The sequence below is a fragment of the Macrotis lagotis genome, chromosome 1 (assembly GCF_037893015.1).
Source record: "Macrotis lagotis isolate mMagLag1 chromosome 1, bilby.v1.9.chrom.fasta, whole genome shotgun sequence".
Classification (NCBI taxonomy): Eukaryota; Metazoa; Chordata; class Mammalia; order Peramelemorphia; family Peramelidae; genus Macrotis; species Macrotis lagotis.
In genome coordinates this window covers 100,533,800-100,558,976 of record NC_133658.1, presented here as the reverse complement: position 1 = coordinate 100,558,976, position 25,177 = coordinate 100,533,800, and the positions used below count along the sequence as shown (strand labels likewise).

The following is a 25,177-nucleotide window of genomic DNA, read 5'->3' as shown; positions in this document are numbered from 1 at the left end:
TTGCCAGACTTGTAACAACTACATCTGGAATATCACATTCAATTTTGGCACTTATATTTTAAGAAGAACAAGCTGTACTATGTCCCCCCCCAAAAATGGATCAGAATGTTAAAGGAGTTTAAAATCATACCATATGAGAAAACTTGAAAAAAGAAAAGGGAGAAAGAACATAATAGTGTTCTTCCTGAATTTGATAGGCAGCCATGTAGAAGACATCTAAAAATGGGTTTTAAAATTTGCAGAGGATTCTGTGAAATCATAGGCCTTGTATGAACTGTAACATTCACTAGCTTACTTTACTTATTCATCTACTAAAGCCCTCCTTACTATGGTGTAGAAGTAATCATAGATATTTTAAAGTTATACTAGTAAGCATAAGCTCAGGCAGGAGCAAACTACCAGGATGGAGAGGTTTTATATAACAAACTTGCAATAGTCTGTCATGGCTGGACTAATCTAGCTAAGTACTAAGATTTATCACCTAATTAGTTATTGGATGTTGAATTTGAGGGGCCAAAACAGTTTGTAAGAGTTCCTGGCCAAAATGAACTGAAATTCCCATTTGTAGATAAAGGATCTTGCTCTCACGTGTTAACAGAAAACACGCAACACAAGTGATTAATTTCTTTGGACACAGCACTCAAAGAATCTCCACTGAGAAGTCTCTGGAGGAGCTAGAATTTATATAGGTGCAAAGTATGCCCAAAAGGATCTTGTGAAGAATTTAAACAAAGTGATAACTATCATATGTGAAATTCTTGTCTATTAAAAGAATTAATCAACAAGCATTTTATTTAGCAGCTACTAGGCACCAGTGCTTTAGAACAGTCTATTCTATAGCTCAATTGCCCTTCCTTCCCTCATCTGGAATGAGAGGCTGACTTTTCTACACTAATACAAATAATAGAAAAGGATAATGAGAAATTCAAAAATGAAAATGTTAACACATTTACTTTTTATTTTGGACTGTATGATTATATTGTTAGTGGAGTTAAGAACATAAGATGTCTAAGTAATGTTACTATTTAATTATAGAGAATCTGTTGTAATCAATTCAAAGCAACACTTTACTGTGGACTTTAAAAATGGGTCAGAAAACAAGTAGGTCAAATAACACTCCATATTATATTCGATGTGAGAGTCTATCTATTTTGAGAGAAATCTAAAGAGCTTTAGGAATCATGAATTATCAGCATAATCTCTATAAACATATGCATCCAGTAAATTCAACTAAGTAAATAAATATTACACTCCAAGCAATGTCAGATTAAATTTAACACATCTTAATGTTATGTCCTGTTAATGTCCCTGTTAAAGTTTTAGTACATAGACTTCCTTTCCTTTAACAAAAAACAAATTACAAAAGTATATATTATCATATATTTTCATTAGCAATTCTTCTTGTAGGTTGGTTTAGTTTTTTTCTTATAGGAAGTTTGCATTTAGGGAATTGTTCTTGGTTTGTGTTTTATTTGTATGCTATATTAAAGCAAAAATGCAATTAAAGGGGCAGCTAGGTGGTGCAGTAGATAGAGCACTGGCCCTAGAGTCAGGAGTACCTGAGTTCAAATCTGGCCTCAGATACTAAATAATTACCTAACTGTGTGGCCTTTTAGGCAAGCCACTTAATCCCATTGCCTTGCAAAACCCCTAAAAACCCCCAACAAAAACTGTAATTAAAAATGTTAGTCTATTATTTTACAAAATTGTTTGTTGTACGTTAATTCGTTATCTTTACAAACTGTCTTTTCAGGCATTTAACATCTTCATTACCAAGACATATTACAATTCAGAAGAGTATAGTGTCATCCACAAATTTAAAATTTTTTCAAGTAAAAGAAAGAACTGTCATGGAAGAAAAAGGTAGAAACTTAATAGTGGGTGCCTCTTTCATTTTGTTTCTTTCCAGAAAACTATTTATTTGACTAAGTAGGCCAGGTATGCCTTTTAAAAGTGAGAGCTAAACTATCCAATTAATTCAGACCTTCCCTAGCACACAGAATACAGTGTTCAGAACAGAGAAGAAACTCAAAGATGTTTGCTGAATGCGAAGTAGTTCCTGCTTGATATAGTTCATTTAACTGACTCATTTCTACAATTCCCTTTACTAGAGTAAACCGAACCTTAGATTAGCATTTATTATAAAGGGAAATATAAGTTTCCATTGAAACCCTGAGTTTCCTTCTCTTCACAATCCCATTCTTTTAGAAGTTATGGAAAGATGCTGCCTTTCTTCTAATAGTTAAAACAACATGACATACAAAATATTTCTAATATCTTTAGGATATTAAACTTAAGTTCCTAAAGCAGAAGAATGTTTCAGTTTGAGAAAAGGGAAAAATAAAATTCTTAATTTTAAGTTAACATTAATGAATAATTTAAATTGAAAAAATGGTTAGGTTGCTATCATGACTGCAACTTAGAACTTAAAAGAACTTTTGGCAAACAAAAATTCACAAAGGAAAATCATTTTTTCTCATCAGTTTAACAATTCTCAATTTTCATTCTGTTTTATCCATTTGTAAGGCACTGTCCATCACATAAAGACCTGCTACTCAAGAGTAAAGATCAGATATAAATCCCAAATGGACTGCAAAAGGCTTCTATTTGATTACAATACAACATGATGTCATGTATCCAGGACAACTGAAGCATTATGGTCTCCTAGGGATAAAACTGTCTCTTCATCATAGATTTAGGTGACATAGCATGTGATCAATTGAAAAATGTGTGCAGCTGCAAAACAACAAAAAGGGACAAAACACAAAGGAGTCAAAGAGCTATTTTTATAGAAAAACTTTGTAAAATGATTGTTCTTAGTTTTAAACTATTATATATTAAACATATATGTATATGGTTATTTGAAAAATTATTCAAAGGCAAAATTCAATAAATTTTTTTAAAATCTCATTTTGATATATTATATTGAGTCTTCCCGCTATCAAAATTTGTTTAGATAAATACTCTTAGAAAAGTAAGTGTTTAAAATACAGATCTACCTAAATAAATCATTCTTCAGAGAATAACAAAATTAAAATGTAATTAAAAAAAAGATACTCGAAATTAAGAAAAAATAAAACCCTGGAATTATATAATCTGAATGTGGAAAATAATAGCTTCTCCTTAAAAACAAAACTTGGATTCAGTGAAGATTTGATTTAATGGCAAATAATTACGAAAACTAGAACTCGATATTATTTATACACTTTGTTCTATGATCCCTTTCATCTTTTCAATATATCTGTCATATTTACTAGTTTAAGTTCAAAGTAAAACACGTTGCTGATAATCAGCACACATCTTAAGAAAATGAGGCAATGTGGTATATGTATGTCATGGAATACTATTGTTCTATTAGAAACCAGGAGGGATAGGATTTCAGGGAAGCCTGGAGGGATTTGCATGAATTGACGCTGAGTGAGATGAGCAGAACCAGAAAAACACTGTATACCCTAACAGCAACATGGGGATGATGATAAACCTTGATGGACTTGCTCATTCCATCAGTGCAACAATCAGGAACAATTTTGGGTTATCTGCAAAGGAGAGTGCTGTCTGTATCCAGATAAGGAGATGTGGAGTTTGAACAAAGTTCAAGGACTATTCCCTTTAATTTAGAAAAAAACCAGATATCTTATTGTCTGATCTTGTTACCTCTTAGAATTCTTGTCTCTTCTCTAAGGATATGATTTCTCTCTCACTACACCCAATTTGGATCAAGGTACAACATGGAAACAAAGTGAAGACTGACAGATTGCTTTCCATGGGGGTGGGGTGGGGGAGGGAAGTAAGATTGGGGGGGAAATTGTAAAACTCAAATAATATCTTTAATAAAAATTAATAAAAAAAAAAGAAAATGAAGCAATGTATTTAACTTTCATTTTAGAGAGGGTGCTAGACCTCGGTGTCCTGTTCAAGTCACTTCCATCTCTCTGAGTCCAATTTCCTAATTATAAAATGAAGAATTTGGATTCCTGGCCTCTCAAGATTCATTTCCAGCTCCAAAATCTCTGATTCTAGAACCTATTAGGAAGAAGAGGGAGAGAGGGCAGAGAATATCCTATAAGGGACAGAGACAGAAAAAAAAAAGTTCATGGTCTCAGGAAAACAATTTTATATAAAATGGTTTTTCTATTTTTAGCAAGTACCTCCTCTCCCACAGTGGAGACACAGATAATTCAAAAAAAGCATCATCACAAAAGATACTGACCCAAATTTAGAAAGCAAAAACATTTTCCACTAAGAAACACGACTATTTCTAATATATTTTGTTAAACACATTGCTAATTGAAACAGAGCTTATAAAATTCTGCCATTATCTATAAATTTCATAAAAGTATAGTAAGATTAATCTCCAAACTATAAATCATAATTAGCAAGCAAATCCAGATTTAAGAATCTCCACATTTTCAAACTGTTGCAACAATCTGTACAAGCCTCAAATCAAAAATTTTTTTGTTAAAACTGGAGAAAAATTAAAGGAACAAAATGGTAATTATCCTCAACACCTAACTAGAAGGATTGCCCATCTGTTAAATGCTCCAAGTGTTATGGGTACTGGTTAAACTAGCTCTTTGTTTTCAATGGCACTACAGGGCAGCTAGGTGGCAGCTAGGAGATAGGAGGACCTGAGTTCAAATCCGTATCAGACATTTAATAATTACCTAGCTGTGTGACCTTGGGCAATTGTCTTGTAAAAATAAAAACAAGTTATGTGTGCATACAGAACAACGTTCATTTCACAAATATCTAAGTCAATGAATCTAAGGTTCTAAAGTGCAATGGTAAATTCTACTGGCCCTTGAAAACAGCCAATGATATTTTTGTCATCAAAATTTATGTTTAGTGTTCATATTTTTTGTGAAGCTTTAAATAGAACTAAAGCAAACCTCAAAAGCAAAATAAAATGCTTCTAGAAATTTCAAATCACTTTACTGAATTTTACAATTTGATAGCATTAAACCCTATTATTTCCTAAGCTGGTGCAATTCTATTATATCATATTTAATTTAATAGGTGACAGTTAAATCAATTCTACTTAAAATGCAATTAGTTCTAACAGTACTATTATCTAAATAAAAAAGTCTTATATTTCCAAATGCCAATGATGTGATACTCATGAAATATCTAGAATTTTTCAAATAAAAAATGTATTTATGGACTAGTTAGATGCCACATACCATCAATACTCATACCACCAACTAGTAAAAATATTTGTATATATAATACTTATACTAATAAGGCAGAATAAATTTCAGCTAATTCAGGATTGTATGGAGTAAAGTTTGAAAACAGTAAGATCTACATACTTTGAAAAACTCACTCAAATCCTATTTCAGATACCTATTCCAGATATCCACAATGCTGGTATAACTGGTATGTTTGGTTCTCTTTCATGATCAGGCTTCTCATTGCCTATTTTTTTCAAGTTAGAACATTCATATTCATTATGACTCATGTTTTGCAGTCAATCATATAGACTTGCTAAAGTTTGACAAGATTAAGCAACCAATTTGATCATCCTTTCAATTCACTGGAATCTCTTCAAAAAATGGTTTAAAAAAGAAACCCATTAAAAGACATCCTATTCCCTAATTATTAAATGGTCAAAGGATATGAAAAGGCAGTTCTCAGATGAAGAAATTAAAAACTATCTATAGTTAGCTTTAGAATAAATATAGAGATCTATAGATAGAATAAATTTCTAGAAAAAATACTCTAAATTATTATTGATTAGAGAAATACAAATTAAAACAATTCTGAGGTACTAACTCATACCTTTCAGATTGGTCAACATAGCAAAAATGCAAAATGATCAATTTTGGGAGGGATGTGAGAAAATTGGAATATTAATGCATAGTTGGTGTAGTTGTAAACTGATCCAATCTATTGAGAGCAATTTGAAACTATGGCTAAAGAGCAATAAAACTGTTCCATGTCCTTTGATTCTGCAATACCACTACTAAATCTGTATTACAAAGAGATAAAAAAAAGGGTAAAAAACTCACATATATATACAAAAACACAGCACCTCTTTTTATAGTGACAAAGAATTGGAAGTAGAGGGTATGCTCATCACTTGGGAGATGGCTGAACAAATCCGGTATATGAATGTGATGAAGTACTATTGTTCTGTAAGAAATCATGGATGGGGCGGCTAGGTGGCGCAGTGGATAAAGCACCGGCCTTGGAGTCAGGAGTACCTAGGCTCAAATGCTGTCTCAGACACTTAATAATTACCTAGCTGTGTGGCCTTGGGCAAGCCACTTAACTCCATTTGCCTTGCAAAAACCTAAAAAAAAAAAATCATGGATAGGACCTCAGAAAAGCCTGGAAAGACTTACACGAACTGATGCTGAATGAAGTGAACAGAACCAAAAGAACATTGTACACAGGAACAGCAACATTGTGTGATGATCACTTATGATGGACTTGCTCATCTCAGTAGTATAATAATCAAAGACAATTCCAAAGGACTTGTGATAAAGAGCAATCAATGACAGTAGAGTCAGAAAACTGGGTACAAATACCCTCTCTGATGCTTACTATTAGTGAGACTTTGGGCAAGTCATCTTCCATGGGCACCTTGGTTTCTTCATCTGTAAAATGGAAGTGTGTGTAGACTAGATTGTCCCTCAGATCCCTTCCAGTTCTAGGTGTATTATTCTATAATAGGTCATGTGTGCATGAATATATATTATATAGGTGTAATATTATTTGTATTATAACCAAAAGCTAGTACCCAACTAGCTTCAAAGTATGTGAACAGTTCTCAAAAGAATTGCAAATGATTAATATCTATATATGAAAGAATGTTTCAATTCACAACAGTAAGAGAAATGTATATAAGAACAAACTTTAAGTTGTACTTCACACCCAGCAAATGGGAAAAGATGACAAAAGATGAGAATAGTCTATTTTGGAGAACATATGGGAAGATAGGCACATTGTTGTATTTTTGGTGGAGCTAAATAACTATTTTGGAAAGTAATTTGGAATAATACAAATACTCTTTGAACCAGAGATTCTACCACTTGGTATATATTTCAAGAAAGTCAATGATAATTAAAGTTTCCAAATACATCAAAATATTTAAAGCAGCATTTATTTGTGATAGCAATGAATTAAAAACAAAGTAGATGCCTCATTTGGGAATGAAATAAATGATGGTACATGAATGTAATAGGATATTACTGTGCTATAAGAAATATGATGAATACAGAAAATTGTGGAAAAAGGAATAGATAAACAGAATCAAGTGGATAATATACATAATGACTACAGTAATTTAAATGGAAATTATAACCACAAAAAACAACTAAATGTGAACATTACAGAATTACAAAAAAAAAAGCATGATCCCAAAGAGAACATTTCCCCACTCCCACCCTCCTTTGCAGAGGTGTAAGATCCACAAGTATGAAATACTGCATATATTTTTAAGACTTTTCAGTGAATAGATTGGGTTTGTCAGTTTTTTCCATTAAAAACATTTTGTTTATCAGGATATTTGCTGTCTGAGGGGTGGTGGGGGAGAGAGAGAGAGAGAGAGAGAGAGAGAGAGAGAGAGAAAATTTGAAACTCAGAATCTTACAAAAATGAATGTTGGCAGAAATAAAACCAATGCAAAGAAGATTAAAAAGAATGTAGTAAAGTGGGAAACAATTTTTATAGCTACTGTTTCTAATAAAAGACTCACTTTTAAACTATGTAAAGAATAAAGTCAAATTTATAAGAATACAACTCATTTCCCAATTGATAAAGGTAAAAAGTTAAAGCTATCTATAATCATGTGAAAAAATGCTCTAAATCGATATTGATTAGAGAAATGTAAATTAAAATAACTCTGAGGTATCACCTCATATCTATCAGATTGGTCAATAAAACAAAAAAAAGGAAAATGATCAATGTTGGACAGGATGGGGAAAACTGAGACAATAATGCATTGTTGGTTGGTAGAGTTCTGTACTGATCCAGTTTTTCTGGAGAGCATTTTGGAACTATGCCCAAAGGGCAATAAAACTGTAAATACCAAGTAATATTATTCTAGCAATACTACTACTAGGTCTGATACCAAAGCCATCATACAAAAATATTTATAGCAACTTTGTTTGAAATGGCAAAGAATTGGAAATAGAAGGAATGCTCATCAATTGGAGAATGGTTGAACAAATTGTGATACATAAATGTGATGAAATAATATTGTTCTGTAAGAAATCATTAAGGACAGGACTTCAGAAAAGCCTGGAAAGACTTGCTTGAACTGAGCAGAACCAGAAGAACCTTATACAATAATAGCAACATTATGTGATGATCAATTATGGTAGACTTGCTCACCTCAGCAGTACAATAATGAAAGACAATTCTAAAGGACTTGTGATGGAAAATAACCCAAGACGGAATATGGGGGGGGGGGGTCAGAATGCAAATCAAAGCTTACTATTTTCAATTTTTAAAATTTGTTTTTTTTATGTTTTCCCTCTTGTGTTTTTTGTTTCCTTTTCATTCTGATTCTTCTTTCATAGCATGAACAATATGAAAATATATTTGACATAATTATACATGTATAACTTAGATTACTCTCTGTCAAGGGAGGAAAGGGAAGAAAGAGAGAGAGAGAGAAGAAAAATGTGGAACTCAAAATCTTACTAAAAAATAATAGTTGACTACAATCCTTACCTGTAGTTGGAAAAATAAATACATATTTTTAAATGAATGTTGGAAACTATCTTTATATATAGTTAGAAAAAATAAAATACTGTTAATTGAAAAAAAAGTTTGTTTTTATAAGGGAAGACTGAGGAATGATAGAGAAGGATACTGGGAAATAAGTGAGGTAGGAAAAAAGATAATAAACTTAAACTTAATTTAAAAGATAAATATAAATTTAAAAAACAAAATAAGAAAGGCCTCCAGCACATTTTGTGAGAGAGAGAGAGAGAGAGAGAGAGAGAGAGAGAGTGTATTGCATCTTCTTTGGTGAAATTACAGAAAAATATGTTCAAGAGTTACACACAGGACAGGCAGGCCTATATGAGCTGCAATCTGTATCACTGGAGTGAGCTCCTGAACTAATAAGATCACAGAGTCATTTGAATATTATTATTATTATTATTATTATTATCATTATTATTGTAAGAACAACATGATATAGAAGAAAATTAGCCAGGGGTCATACTTGAGTTTTAGATCTGCTTTTGTCATAAAATCTCTGTAACAACCATGACAAATTAGAACTTCTCTGAGACAGGATATACTTGTCCAGAACCTTGGATAATATATACTTCAGACAAAGTTCTATATTAAATGTTTTTTGCTTATTAGCTTTTTTGGGGCGGGGGGGTAGGAAAACTATTCAAGCGGAAGAAACAGTGGGAAATTACTTATATAAAGACAAAAAGATCAATAAAATATTCTAAGTAAAATTAAGCCTACAAGTAAAACAGTTTTAAAAATAAAAAAAAAAAGGAGGAATGAATTACAGACTTTCTGAGACACAAATCTCTTCATCTTAAAAAATGCAGAATTGGATAAGAATATCTCTAAGATTTCTTTCCAGGCTATATAATCCAAATGCTAATCAGAAATAAAATTCAAATAATACTGACATTCTTTTAAAATGATCTATAATCCTCTTCTCAGTTGAAAGTAACCTTTTTTTCTCACCTTTCTAACAGCATTTTATCTGTATTGTCTCCTTAGCACTTGGGATTATATTCTGGCTTGCATAAATTTGTATTTGCATAAATAACCTATCGCTCTATTTCCCCACTGGAATGGGAAGCTTTTTAATGTTTGAAGTCTTGAGTTTTCTTTTATTTAAGAATCTTTAGCATCTATCCTGTGTCCTGCACATAGCTAATATTTATTGAAGTAAAGTATAAAAAAAAAATAAGGCAGATTTTTCTTAGAAAAACTTAACAAGGGGCAGCTAGGTGGTGCAGTGGATAGAGCACTGGTCTTGGAATTATTAGGAGGAACCTGAGTTGAAATCTGATCTCAGACACTTACCAAACTGTGTAACCTTGGGCAAGTCACTTAATTTCCCCCCCACTGCCTTTCAAAAACCAAAAGGAAAAAAGAAAACAAAGATTGAGAAATGTATTCCTGAAGACCACAGAATGGTTGATTGTTGCATGTTACATGACTCACTACACACAAACTTCATCTCAACATGAAAATTCAGATTATTATTTTGATTATGATAACATGTTAAATTCAAGCTCCCTTACTAAACAGACTATAACAGGAAGGTACATAACAAGGTATTTTCTGCATTCAAATTAGTTACTAGATAACCTATTTTGATTTTACATGCAAAAAAATAAGGAAAAGACTATGAAATTCCTCATCAAAAAAGAAACACGGGGATAGTAGTGAAAGAAGAAGTACAGATTAAGATAACTTGTTATTGGCTTTTTCTCAATGAAGCAGATTTGCCTAGAAAAGTGTCATTGTTGAAAATATTTGGTAATACATTCAGGAGACTATATTGAAGTAACCATATTAATGCTGTGAATATTTATTTTGAAACTACTAATGAAATGTCATATGCTATGCTAACACATGTTAAAATAACATAAGACTGGATGATAGACATGACCAAAGAGAGAACCTTATTTCCCTGTCTAAGGAGTATCAACATTAAACATGTAGACAATTAACTAGCTGAAGGATGGATGAGATCCTGGTTCAAAGCTCAATTGACAGAGAGGATGCTAGCAGATGTCACTGTGCAAATTATATCAATTTCTGGAAAGCTATAGGGGCTGCCTTCCCTTTGAAATCCACTGTCACTCAAAAGAGACTACTTTAGTGGCGGCTACGTGGCACAATGGACAGAGCACTAGCCCTGGAATCAGGACTACCTGAGTTCAAATCTGGTCTCAGACATTTAATAATTACCTAGCTGTGCAGCCTTGGGCAAGCCACTTAACCCCATGGCCTTGCGAAAACCTAAAAAAAAAAAAAACCCCCAACTATTTTAAATCTTTCCATAAGATAAACAAAGTATGTATTTCCTGGAATATGACTGCAGAGACAAAAAGATGAACCCACAGGCTATGGAAAAGATCAGCCTAAATGGTGTTTATGAACTTTTATAGCTTTTTCTATGATCTTAAACTATCATTAATGTTAAAGCTCATCTTTTTAACACTCTTATTTTCCCAGTATTAACTACATTGAACACAACTACTTCTGAAGAATTATAATTGAATACGAAGCAAAGATCAACGAAAAGATACATAGTAGGTATAAACAGGCTTCAGCATATAAATCAGAACTAGAGGAATCATGATAAATACCTTCAAATAACTGATGAACTTCACGGGAGAATAATTGAATTTGTCTTGCTTGACCTCAGAGGGCAGAACTAAGTGCAGTGAGCAGAAATTTCAGAGAAACAAACTTAGGACTGCCATGAGGAAAAGTGCCTCAACAATTGCAACTCTCCCAAAGTAGAATGGACAGCCTCAGAAGATAATGCCTGGTCATCTTCATATAGAAATCAGACAACTACTTTACTGAGGTTATAAGGTTGAAAAGGTTCTTTAGAAGGGATGGACTGGACTAGTCCAAAGTCTCTGGAATTCTGTGATATTACATACACAAGACATTCCAAACCCATGAAAGACTGGAAAAGAAAGTGGTCTAGTTAAATTGCAATAAAAAAGTACAGTAAGATTTGGAAAGTCTATAGAGAATTTATAGAAAGACAGACAAGGAGGGCAGAAGTGAGACTGCTGGATAAAGTACCCATGGCAATAAAAATGAATCCAAATATATTATAAATCTGTGAATGGAGAAAACAACACTCTATAGATTAAAAAGTAATTACATACACATTGAAAACAATGTCACTCCCATCTGACCCCTAAAAAATGCTTTAAATAATACTGCTTTAAATCCCTAAGTTTTGTTTATAATTAAGGATAAAGACATAACAATAAACACCATGAAAAAAGAAAAAATGTTGCACTTAAAAAATTATTCACCTATTATCTTGTCATGAATATTTTCTAAGCACTACTATCTATTCATTCACATAAACATTTAGAATGCACCTTTAAATCATAACAAAGCATGTTTTCTTTTCCAAGGTCAATTTTGTAATCTTAGCTTTTCTTTTCTTATTTCCCAGACATCTCATTTCTCTATTTAATAACAATGTTTACTCTTTAATTTATTTCCCTCACAATTTATAAGGATTTGGAGGAGGGGGAGGTAGGAGTGCTGGATCTGTGATTTCTCTGGCACAGAACTCCTAATGTGAAAATTGCCTGCATTAATGCAGAACAACTAATCTCTAACTTTAAGGAGCTGACAAAGGCACTGAGAGATTGTGTCTTGCTCCCCCTCCAGTATGTGTTTGTGATAAGAATTGTTGACTCTAAAGGTCAGTTCTCAATTCACTATACCACACATTCCAAATAAACTATTTGACAGCAAGTAATGGCATCTTGCATACTCTACTGGTATCCATACAATGTCAAAAAAAAGATATAGAAGACACTAATAATGTTATACCATCTTCCAAAGATGCTGATAGCAAAGCTCTAAATACATGAAAATGATTTCTTGGCTCATGATACCCATTGTACCTGGTATTGATAATTCAGGCAACTTTCCTACTCTCTACAACATACAAAAAACAAATTTCTTATCAGCTTTCCCCCAAAATTTTGTTCCTCTATGTGATTACTAACTCTGAATGGAAAAAGTCATTTGGCACCAAAAAAATTAAACATTTGTTATTCACATAATGAGTCTATCAATTCTCAGAGTGGTTAGGTGGCGCAGTGGAAAGAGCACTGGCCCTGGAGTCAGGAGAACCTGGGTTCAAATATGGCCTTCATAATTACCTAGCTGTGTGACCTTGGGCAAGTCACTTAACCCCATTACCTTGCCAAAAAAAAAGTCTATCAATTCTTGCTCCAAAGAACTTCTAGATAGTCTATATTTAAAACTCAGCATTGCTTTTAAAAAATAGAAAAACCTGTGGCAATACCCTCAAAGCACAAACACTCAGGTACATCTACCACAGAAAAATAATCCCATGACCCCTTCAACATGCTCCCTAAAGGCAATAATTGATTCTTAAGTGCTCTCTCACTAGAGGGATATAATAATTTCAATGCTTTTGGGTATACATAACCTGTGACAGGCACATTAACACTACAAAGTATGATTTTCAAAGAATTAGCCAGACTTCAATATGATTTTCAAAGAATTCAGTAAATTTGTAAAATAGTTATTATTTCCCAAAATTTCAGTGGGTATAAAAAAAGTGGCAAGGGCATAATCTAAAATTAAAATTTTGGAAAAATAATGAAATTTTTTAAAAAATTAAATTGTTTTTTCAATTATATATACCAGCACTGCTATTTATCTCATTGCCTGCATACTCAACATACCTGTTTCTCATAAGTAAAATGATAAAAGAAATAATTGTCATCTAGATTATTTGAAAAGGATGTTGGGAAATGATTTTTATAGTAAGAGTTACACTATCATATGGACAAGGATGCATAACTTTATGACTAAATAGATCACTAAACCAAGTGTGTTCAATCTTAAACTGGAACTCTTAACTAGCTGTTTTCTTTTTATTTGTTGCTGTCTCAATCTTAGACCAAGAAAATAACTTAATAAGGGATTTGTTCATAAAGCCTACTTTGAAAAGATATGTTGCACAGTACAAATCAGCTTCCTTCTCAATGTATAGCAGCATAAGAACTTATTTTTCAATTATCCTGAGGAAAAACCAGAACACATTTAACTTATTTTCACTTGGCTATATTTAAACAGAAATGATACTCATACACTTCAGTTTATTCAATTTAAGCAGAAATTATAGGAAATAATAAGCACAAATAAATTTTGAAAATAGTTTTAATAAATTGGTTAAAATGATTAAAATTTAAAGAGATTTTTCTAGATAATCAAGTCAATCAGTTAATAAGCATCTCCATTCACTAAGCATTGTTATTTATTGTACAATAAAATTTTCTATTGACTTTCTAAGTCATTGTTCTATTTATAACCATTATTGTCATAATTAAAACTGCTACCACTATCTTATCATTAAACAAAAATAATTGAAAATAAAGTACATTATCTTCTGAGACATTGATCCATGAACTTTCTACTTCCTCAACCTAATTTTTTTTCTCATGAGCACCTTCCCCATCATAAAGTCGAGTGAAGAATTTTAAATTTTTAAAAAATCACTTATGCAGTTCTGAAAAACTATGAAAATACAGCAAGACAGTGGTCTCAATGACCTGCTTAGCTCCTAACTCCCACATGCAAACTTCCTAAGGAACAATAATAATTATCCATCCCATGAATTTAAGGAACACAGGAATAGAATATTCACTATGGGAGAATCAAAAATGTCTTCCCTCAAAGGTTATCTTTTATCTATCTTGTATACCTCTTATGTCAATGCTGTTATTTCCCCCATCTTCCCCATTAGAATGTTAAGTTCTTTAAAGGAAGAGGAACTGTTTTTGTTTCTTCTTAGTATTTCCAGAACTTCTTAGCCCAGTTCCTGAAACTAAGAATAAAATGTCTGCTGTTTGATTGAAAACAAAGTAATTTTACATTATCTATGAACAAAACCAGATATGTCTTAAACATTATATATTCTTTCACTTTTCACAGATAAAATGCCCTAGGGCAAAGTTAGAGCTTAAGAAACTTAGCAAAATATGTGGAAGCAAAATTCATCAAGAGCCAGCAACTGATTAGACATTGGAACCTAGGGACAACAAGGAAGGAAGAGAGGTAAGATGAGGTGACAGATACTAAGGATGTGAATATAGATTACTAGAAGAATGGTAGTGCCCTGCACAGATATAGGAATTTTAGCAAGAGGACTAGGTTTAGGGGGAAAGAGGAATTCTATTTTGGATATTTGAATTTAAGATGCCTATGAGACATCCAAGGAGATGATGATACAAGCAGTTAGTGATGTAGGCCAACAGCTTAGGAGAGGTATTATTAAGAGTTATATGTGTACATATGGGGAAGTCATTGAACAGAATTAATAACTACAACTATGAAATCACCATGGAAGAGTACAGAATAAAAAGGTCCAGGAAAAAGTCATAGGGAAATGATAATAATCCACCAAAGACTAGGTAGGAAAACCAAGAGAGAAGCATCACAATATCCAGAGGAGAACACAATGCTCAAAGCTGCAGAAAGGTTAAGAGAGAGGACCAGGAGGTCATTGGATACAACAATTAAGAAAATTTTGGTAACCATATAGACAGCCATTTGAATGAAATTTGTAGATGACACAAACATTAGGAGGAATTAGCATGCTGGAGAGCAAGCAATTAGTACCAAAAAAAAAAAAGATTGATAGGCTACTTTAGGCTTAAAAACAAGAATCCAATATAATTCTGCTGGACTTAAGATGTAAAATGCTATCTGCCTCCAGAGTCTGAGTACTGATTGATGCAAACTTTTTTCTTAAGCTTTCCTTATTTTTCTTGGAGTTTTTTTTTGGGGGGGGGGATCCCTGTTTTCTTTTGTAACATGGCTAACATGGAAATATGTTTTAAATGACTGTACATGTATAAACTATATTAAATTGCTTGCCCTCTCAAGGAGGGTGGAAGTGAGCAAAGGAGAGAGAATTTGAAACTCAAAATTTTTAAACATGAAGGTTAAAAATTGTTTTTACAGGTAATTGAAAAAATATAAAAATTTTCAGAAAAAAAGATTAGGTGAAACCAAGATGAAATTTAACTCAAAAAGTCAGCTACAAAAAGTGAGAAGCTTGGCTAGAAAACATTATGTATAAAAAGATCTAAGTATGTTAAACTGAAAGCCTGATGAGTCAATAACAGTGTGCCCTGATAGCCAAAAAGACTGCACTGAATTGCATAGTGTGCAAGAAGTTCTAGTTCTACTGTATTCTGTCTTGGTTAAACTATATCTGAACCCCACTTTATAGGAAAGATACTGACAAGTTGAAGAGTTTCTAGAGAAAAGCAACTAGTTTGAGAAGTCCAATAAAATATGTAATATTGAGATCAGTTGAAATAATTAGAGATGAATAGCTTGGAAAAACTTGGATGAGCCTCTAAAGGTTGGTCTTTGAAGAGTCTGTATCAGGAGAGATTTTATTTGTTGTATTCAGCCCTAGAAGTCAGATCCTTCCAGAAGCAAGATTTGGGATTTATCTATGGAAAAACTTCACTCAAGTTCTTCAAGCAGAGGCTGTATAACCAGTTGTTAGCAATGTTATTTGTAAAGGGAATTATTGTTCTGGTATGGGTTAGATGGATAATTTGTACTATCTCTTCCAACTCAATTTTTTTTTCCTTTTCATTCTCATCACAAACTGGCTTTCCTGCACATTTCTTAGATCTCCATTCTGCTGCTCAACTAATCTTTCTTAAGAACTGTTTTCACCATCTCACTCCAGTTCAAAAACTTTCAAATGGCTGTTTCCTACTCAATCATATCTAAATTCAGCCAGGTTTTCAAGGCCCTCTAAAATGTGGACCCTCCCTATTATATCCAGTCTTATCAACTACCACAATCTAAAAGGCTTCTGCTCCCTCCACATTTGTTCATTAGCCTCCTCTGGAACAATAAACTGTTCTTAGTTATATAATACCTTCACTTTAAAGAGCACCTTGTTATCTCATTTAATCCTCACAACAAACAACTCCATGAAGTGAACAGTCTAATTATTATCCCACATTTTATAGATGAGGAAACTGAAACTCAAAAAGTTCATTCTCTTGCCTAGAGTCACATGGCTAATAAATGATAAATAGCTAAGATTAGAACCCAAAACTTCCAATTCTAAATTCAGTGCTCTAAGCAGTACTAATTCAGTAGTACTTCCTATTTCTTACAGCTTACAACTCTTTTAACCAACAAACTATTTATGGAAAGCCTACTGTATGTCTCTGGGAAAAAGAAAATACAAGACCAGGAAGCGAATCGATTTTATTTCATTGGGTAGACATATTGTAAAAAATAACATTCATATTACTTGCTCTGGACAACAAACATTACAACAACATGGATGATAGTTGGGTTTTTTTTTATTTTTGCAAGACAATGGGGTTAAGTGATTTGCCCAAGATCACACAGCTAGGTAATTAATATGTGTCTTTGGTCAAATCTGAACTCAGGTCCTCCTGACTCTAGGGCTGGTGCTCTATCTATTGCACCACCTAGCTGCCCCTGGATGGTAGATTTTTAAGGATTTTAAGATTTTTAAGGTGAGTTTATTGGCTAACCATGAACCAGTCTTACTCCTTTTTTTGGTAGAAAAATGGAAAATAGACAAATAGATGCATCAATATTGATATTCAATGGATGTTAGATATTATATTTAGTGGATGTTAATAGAGCAGTCTGGTTTATAAAACACCTTTCCAACTATCCTATGAAGAGGAAAGTGAGGCTTAGAGTTTAAGTGACTTGCCCAAAGTAACACAGCTAATACATAGTGAAACCAGGACAATTTCTGGTCCAATGATCTATGAAACTGGCTGCCTCTCATCCTGCACTCATCCTGCAAATATATTTACATGGGAAAAAAAATTATTAGTTAAATGTTAAATCAGTGGTAGCCAAAATTTCAGCTTGTGTGTAATCAAAGAAAACTTGGACCTTGGAAACAGATGAGCTGGGCCTTGAAGATAGGATTTTCATAGAAGAAGAAATGGGAGAGTACTACAAACAGCCAGAACTGTCACATCTTGGAAAGGGAAGCAGAAAGTACAAGTTAAATTTTAGGAAAAGTGAGTGTCCCAATTCTGACTGTCATATTGAAAAACAATGGACATGAAAATTTCCTGTAGAAGAATAGGGAGGAATGAGGTTTGAAATGAACATTGTTGAAGGCCTCAAACATCAGAGTAGTTTGAACTTTATTCTAAGGGCAATGGAAAGATAACAATTTTTAAGCACAGAAGTAACGATGTTTTATTTAAGAAGATTAATCTTGGGGCCACTAGCTTGCACAGTGGATAGAGAACCGGCCCTGGAATCAGGAGTACCTGAGTTCAAATCCAGCCTCAGACACATAATAATTACCTAGCTGTGTGGCCTTGGGCAAGCCACTTAACCCCATTGCCTTGAAAAAAAGAAGATTAATCTCATGATAGTGGTACGAAGGATAGAATAGAAAAGGAAAAAAGTTCAGGGAACAGAGCAACTGCTAGGCTCAAGTTCTATTTTCTTCATGAAGTTTTAGCCCCATTACTTAAGTCCTCAAAGATTACCTACAGTACTTAGATTTGAAACAGAATTTAACACTGAAATTATAGGATCACATATTATCTTGTATTGGTTACTGTTATTTCACATACTTTCAACGAGTTTAACAAACATTTATTAAACTATTATGACTAAGATATTGTGGTATAGCACTAAAATTACAAAAACTAAACTTTCCTTGCACTCAATAAGTTTCCTAACTACTACAGGGATACATTATATCCATAGTTAAATACTAAGTAATTTCAGGAGGGTTAAAACATTAGCTCTCTAACTGAAAAAGAACCCTGGCTCTAGAATTAGGGGATTTTGATTAAAATCTCCTATGAAGGTTATTACCTGTGTGTCCTTGAGCTAAAATAAGATGACTCTTAAAGTTCTTTTGGGCTCTAGATCTATGATCCCATGAATTCAGGAAATGAGGGAAGGTACCAGTGCTTGGAAAGAAGCTAGTTGTTCTGCTTTTTCCCCTCTCCTACCTTTTTTATTCAATTCATTTATTTATATATTTTTCTATACATATACCCATGGATCAATGAATAGGGAAAGGATAGGTAACATCAAGCAAAATATCTCAGTACCAATTTTTTTTATTTTGGTGCTAGAATAAGAAGTTTGAAACATCTCTTAAGAATATTAAACCGGGGGCGGCTAGGTGGCGCAGTGGATAAAGCAGCGGCCCTGGAGTCAGCAGTACCTGGGTTCAAATTTGACCTCAGACACTTAATAATTACCTAGCTGTGTGGCCTTGGGCAAGCCACTTAACCCCATTTGCCTTGCAAAAAACCTAAAAAAAAATATTAAACTGATAGGTCTTATTAATGTTAGAAACATTGGTCTTGCCTCTCCAATATGAGGACAAAAAATATTTCAAAATTTATTGTTTTCCTTAAAATACCTAATCATCTCCTGATGAATTTTTACATGATGATAACAAGGTTGATTTTTAATTTGTTAAAAGCAAGACAGAAAAAAAATAATAAAGTAATAGATAAGAAACAAGTAACAGAGCTACCAGATTATAAAGGAGGGAGGGGAGGTGGAGTAAGAGGGAGGGGTGAGAGTGGAATTTACTTATCTTTATCTCCCTTTTCATCAATAGTCTTAAATGTAGAATGAATCAATCTAAGATTAAATCTTTTTTTAAACTAACCTTTTCTAGGTTTTATTGACATAAAAAACTCAAAACTTAGTAGCTAAAGAAAAACATTCCAAAATCACATCTTCTATTTATCTGCACATACATTGCTACAGTTGACACACATTGTACTCAAAAACTAAAACTCCATTGAAAATCCATTTCATCTTCATAGTAGTTCAAAAGAACTCATTTCCAAAATCAGAGAATATTTCCATAACATAAACTCAGCTGCTGAACTCCAATATTAAAGCACTCTGTAGAAAACTTATCTAGATCTTTTCTGGTAATCGGTTCCATTTAAAAATTGAGAAACACAAACTAGAGAGATAAAATAAAACTCTTTTGATGAAAAAATAGCAAGTTAAAAACTTATATCAAAGCAAGAGCTTTTATGTTTAATGACAGATCTAAGCAATTACAGCAAATACCTAGAAGTCTATATTTTCCAGAGCTGGAGAACCTCTACAATTGTATCAACTTGATCTCTATTTAAGTTACTGAGAGTAGCCAGCATTAGACCTTAAGGATGAGTCAACAAAAAGAGAAGGCAAGAAGTTACCCGAGGACTACGCGCAAAAGGAAGCTGCAATGACATCTTATTTCTGACAATTCAGTCAGAAGGTAGTTGCAGTTTTGCTATCAAGACACAGGCTCTAGGTAAAGCCTATGACACCCCCCCCCCCCAAAAGCTGCCCGACCTCTGTAAGCCCGAGCTGACCACACGTCAGTCACGATCCGAACTACAATAGGGGAAAAGGGAAAAGCCAATCGAAAAATAAAGTAATCGCTTCATTTGTCTGGGGAGAGGGTCCGCTTCGCCTCTTCCCAACTGGCATTTGCTCACAGAGATAGGGTGGGGAAAGAGAAAGGCTGAGTCACCTTTTGCACAGTAAAAAAAAGTTGCTTTTTTGTAGAGGCTGGGGAAGGAGTATGCTCCTCCTCGTGGGGGGTTGCCGCTACAACCAGGAAGGGCCAGAGCCGGGCTCGGGCTGCCCCCGGGCCCGTCCTCCTGGCCCAGACCCCGGGGCCGCGGTGGAAGCAGAGACGGGGGGCCGGGCAGGGCCGGAGGAGACACTCGGGCCACTTTCCTCCTCCGCCTCCCCCCGCCCAGTGCCCCCGCCTCGGCCGGCGGAAGAGCTCAGCATGTGCCCGTGACCCCCAGAAAGAGAAGCCTCCCCCCACCGCGTCAAGAAGCCTCCCGAGTTTCCAGGGAAAAGGTCTGGAGGGCAAAGGCGACCCCGTCCACACGCACACGCGCGCACACACGGGGCCAAAGTGTGCGTGTTGCACAACACAAGCCGCCGCTGTGCTCGGCTCCCACCCACCCGGCCAAGGCCAGCGCCGGCGGCCCCGGACCCCAGCACTCGCGCGCACACGCACTGTGACACACACACACACACACACACGCAGACTGCGCTCTCTCCCACACACTTACACACGCGCGCACACGCACACTGACACACAGACACAGGCACTCTCACACACACGTGTGCTCTCTCTCCATACACGCACACTCTGACACAGACACAGACACACTCATACACACGCGTGTGCTCTCTCTCCACACACAGGCGTGCACACGCACACTCTGACACACAGACACTGGTACTCTCTCCCACACGGACTCACACACACACACGTGTGCTCTCTCCCACAGTCACACACACATACGCGTGCACACGCACACTGACACAGACACAGGCGCTCTCTCCCACACAGACGTGTGCTCTCTCCCACACACACGCACACTCTGACACACACACACGTGTGCTCTCTCTCGCACACACACACTCGGACACGCGCGCACACTGACACACGTGTGCTCTCTCCCACACACAGGCACTCGGACACGCGTGCACACACACGAGTGCTCTCTCTGCCATACTCACACACACGAGCGCTCTCCCCACGCGCACACACACGCACACACGAGCGCTCTCCCCGCGCGCACACACACACACGCACGGGCGCTCTCCCCCACGCGCCCTCGGACACGCACACACACGCGGGCGCACTCGGACACGCGCTCCCCCTCTCCCAGCCGCAGCCCCCCACTTCTCCAGGGCTCGGGAGCCGCGCCTGCGGGCGCGCGCCCTCCGCGACTTCCTTCCTGCCCCGGTGGCGGCGCGGCCCGGCCGGGCCCGGGTCCCGCGCGGCGCTGACAGCTCCGGGGCGGCGCTCCCCTCCCCCACACACAACTTCTCTCAGGCGCCCCCCCCCCCGGGCCGGGCCCCACTCGCGGGGAGGGGGCGGGGAGAGGAGGGCGCGAACCGCGAGCGGGCGCCGGGCCGCGCGGGGGCCGGAGGGCGGGCGGCGCGGCCCGCACTCACCGTGAGGCGGACTCCGGAGGGCGGGGGCGACGCGGGAGACCCGCAGCTGCTCCCTACAGCCGCCGCCGCGAGAGAGACAGCGGCGCGCGAGCGGCAGCTGCGGCGGTGGCGGCGGCGGCGTTGCCACATCCCCCTCCCTCCTCTTCCTCCTCCTCCTCCTCCTCCTCCTCGGCCCTCCCGCCCTGCTACCATGGCAACGAGGCGCCCGCGTCCGCGGCCCCGCCCCCTGGCCCTGCGGCTGCGGGAGGCGCCCCGCCCCGCCCCGCCCGGGCCCCGCCCCTGCCTCGCCCCGCCCCCGCCCCGCCCCGCCCCCAAGGGCCGAGCCCGCTGAGGAGGCGGAGGGGAGGGGAGAAGCGGGGCGGCGCCCGGCGGCCCGACCCGCGCCGGGGGCGGAAAGAGCCGGCGGCCGCGGCGGGCGGAGGAGGGGGCTTGGAATAAAGCGGGAAAATGGAAAGGCCGCGCAGGGGGCCCCGGCTGAGCCAATAGGAGGCGGGCGGAGGCGGGGCTACGTCCCTGAGTGGTCGAGCCGGGGCAGTGGGGCGGGGAAGAGACGTCCCAGCAGGACGCTCATCACGGCGCCTGGGGGCGGGGCTCAGCCGGCTTATTCCTAGAAGCTCCTGGCCTCGCCCCTGGGGTCAGAGGTCACTCCTCTCCAGCCCCCCCCATCCCTTAAACAGTTCCTGAGCGAGCTCTGAAGATCTCTCCACTTTATCGTCTCTATGGCTCTCTTATACGTTATCTCCCCCTTTAGGTTGCGAGCTCCTGCGGGTCGCTCCTGTTTCTGGCTCGCTCTCTACCTCCAGGGCACTTAGAGCGGTAAATGCTGTGCTTCGGCACACGGCAGCCGTGTGACCCTGGGCAAATAATTTAACCGGGCCCTCAGCTGGAAAGGAGTTTAATCCTGACTTTATCCCTATACAGATTACACAATTTTGGAGCTGGAAGGGACCTCAAAAGTCATCTAGTTCAACCAAAGAAATCCCTACTATTACAGAGTCCACTACCGTTCAACAGCCTCTGCTGTTGTCCACTTCAAGTCCACTTCAACAACCCACTCTATACATATCTCTTTTGCTCCTGGTTCTGCCCTCCAGGACAAACAGAGCAAGTCTAATCTCTTCGATGAAAATCCTTCAAACACTTGAAGATAGCTACCATTCCCAATTAGTCTGATTTTGTGTATGGGGACTCCCTTCCATTGCTTAGAATACTAACTTCCATCTAGAACGTTATAGTGCACATGCCTCACAACAGGTATTATTATCGCTTTTTGAAGATGATGAAATGGAACTAACAGAGGTTGTGACTTGCCCAAGACTGCAAAAACTCTTAAGCACAGTACTAGTATATAGTAGGTACCATATAAATGCTTATTTTCCTCTTCCCATGATCACAAAGCTAGTAAATGTTAGGAGCAGTCATTGAATTTCAGGTCTTTCTGATTACAAATCCAGCACGTTGTCTGCTCCTCCCCTTCATTTCTTTTATACATGAGCTCTAAGGGAATGTTTAGCTTAAAATCCCATGATTCTATAAACCAGAATCAATTTCAATTTGGGAACATTTGTACCATAATCCCCTGGTCAATGACTCAACAAATATTCATTGAGCAACCTCTAGGCACTGAAGAGGAGGAAACAAAAAAAGGAAATCTAAGTTCCCTCCCTGTGCTGGCAGGGGTGAATGAACTTGTAGAAACATAAATAATTTTAAAAATACTGATTGTACTTCAATGTTTGATTGAATGACTCTTCTCTGAGGCAGAATCTTTTCCGATAGTATATATGAAAACTCATCAATGTCCTCTCATCCTGTACCATTTTCATATAAGCCCTTCCCAGGCATTAAAATCCAACACTTTAGAAGGCCTTTCCCTAAACTTTTGAGTTCATGAAAGTACTTAGACACTAATGCAGAATGAGTACTCATTTTGTGGCAGCTAGGTTGTACAGTGGTTAGAGCACCAGCCCTGGAGTCAGGAGTACCTGAGTTCAAATCAGACACTTAATAATTACCTAGCTGTGTGGTCTTGGGCAAGCCACTTAACCCCATTTGCCTTGCTAAAACTAAAAAAAAAAAAGAATGAGCATTCATTTCCTTACTTTCTACAGATCCAGTCTTCTTGATAATAACTTTTATATCACCTCTTGTATGTGATTCTTTCTTGGCAACATACCTATTTAGCTCACCATATTCTTTTTTTTTTTTGGCAAGGCAATGGGATTAAGTGGCTTGTCCAAGGCCACACAGCTAGGTAACCATATTGTTCTTAATTGAACATTGTTCAATTGTGGAATTGTTGAATCTTCAGAGAATGCACTTTCCATGATTCTAGTGATTCTAGCATCACTAGAAGGCTCTTACCATTTAAACAACAATAACCAAACAAGTTTTTGTTCTTGTCATTCCAGAGAGAAACTTTGGGATTATTCAAAGAACTGCAGTTTCCCAAAGGACAATCTTTTCCCTCTATTCAATTCTGGATCTAACTCTACAGGCTGTCTATATAATTGTATTTTAGAACATGGATAAGGAGCTCTCTTTATCCATATGATTTTTCCTGTATGAATGGTTAAGTTGAACAATTCTGGTGGTGATGGATCTCTTTTAGAAGGTTCCACAGTGTTCCACAGTTTGGTTCTGTTTGTTAACACAATGACATGCACAAACAGGAGTACTTGAGGAACCTCACCATCTAAAGATGATTTCTCTTTTGGACTTTTCATGCTCTATGATGATGACAGATACCCCTGACAAGCATTTGTCTTCCTCTTTTATCCTTTGCTTGAATTAGTAATCAGAATATTGGCAAATAATTATGAACCTTGTATGAACTTAATATATGTATGAATATGGGAATATTTTCTGCTACAAAGAATAAATAGCCAAGGTCTTACAGCCCTGCTCAGGTAACCAGAGAGAGAGAGGTTGATGCCAGCTCAATAGAACTTCCTAAAATTTTTACTCTGAATATATTGCCTTCATGAGTCAATTCTATATCTCACTGAGGCACCAAAAACTCTAGAGGTAAAATTTGACTTTTTCAAAATGCTATTTCGAATAGCATGTTGCTGGATTCTAACAAAAAATTCTGAAATCATATATTTGGAAGCAAAGATATAGGTCATCTCATTCAAACTCTATTTCACAGAGAAAAAACTGATATACACAGCTATTTAAAGTGACTTGCCCAAGGTCACAGGACATATAAAGGCAAATCTTTTGACTCTATTCCTTCTTTACCTAGGTTACTTTGTCTCCAAACATGCCAAATAACCCTTAAGTCTGAGTCTTCTTGTTTCAGATACTTTGTTTCAAATGTATCCTTTACTTACCAAGACAATAAACATTTATTAAGTACCTACTTTGGGCCTGCAACTAAACTAAGCACTGGCAATACAAAAAGGGGCAAAAGACGGGTGGAGCTCTCTTGAAACAGTTGTGCTAA

The 25,177-nt window shown here is 37.0% G+C and overlaps 1 protein-coding gene across 1 annotated transcript in view; it reads right to left on the bottom strand.

The window, feature by feature from the left end:
• FOXN2 (forkhead box N2) overlaps positions 1–21,876 on the bottom strand; it is a 60,810-nt gene extending 38,934 nt beyond the window's left edge. The window contains exon 1 of the mRNA XM_074205500.1: positions 21,730–21,876. The gene's annotated coding sequence lies outside the window, so the exon portion shown is untranslated. The remainder of the gene's footprint in view (positions 1–21,729) is intronic.
• Between the last annotated feature and the right edge of the window lie 3,301 nt (positions 21,877–25,177).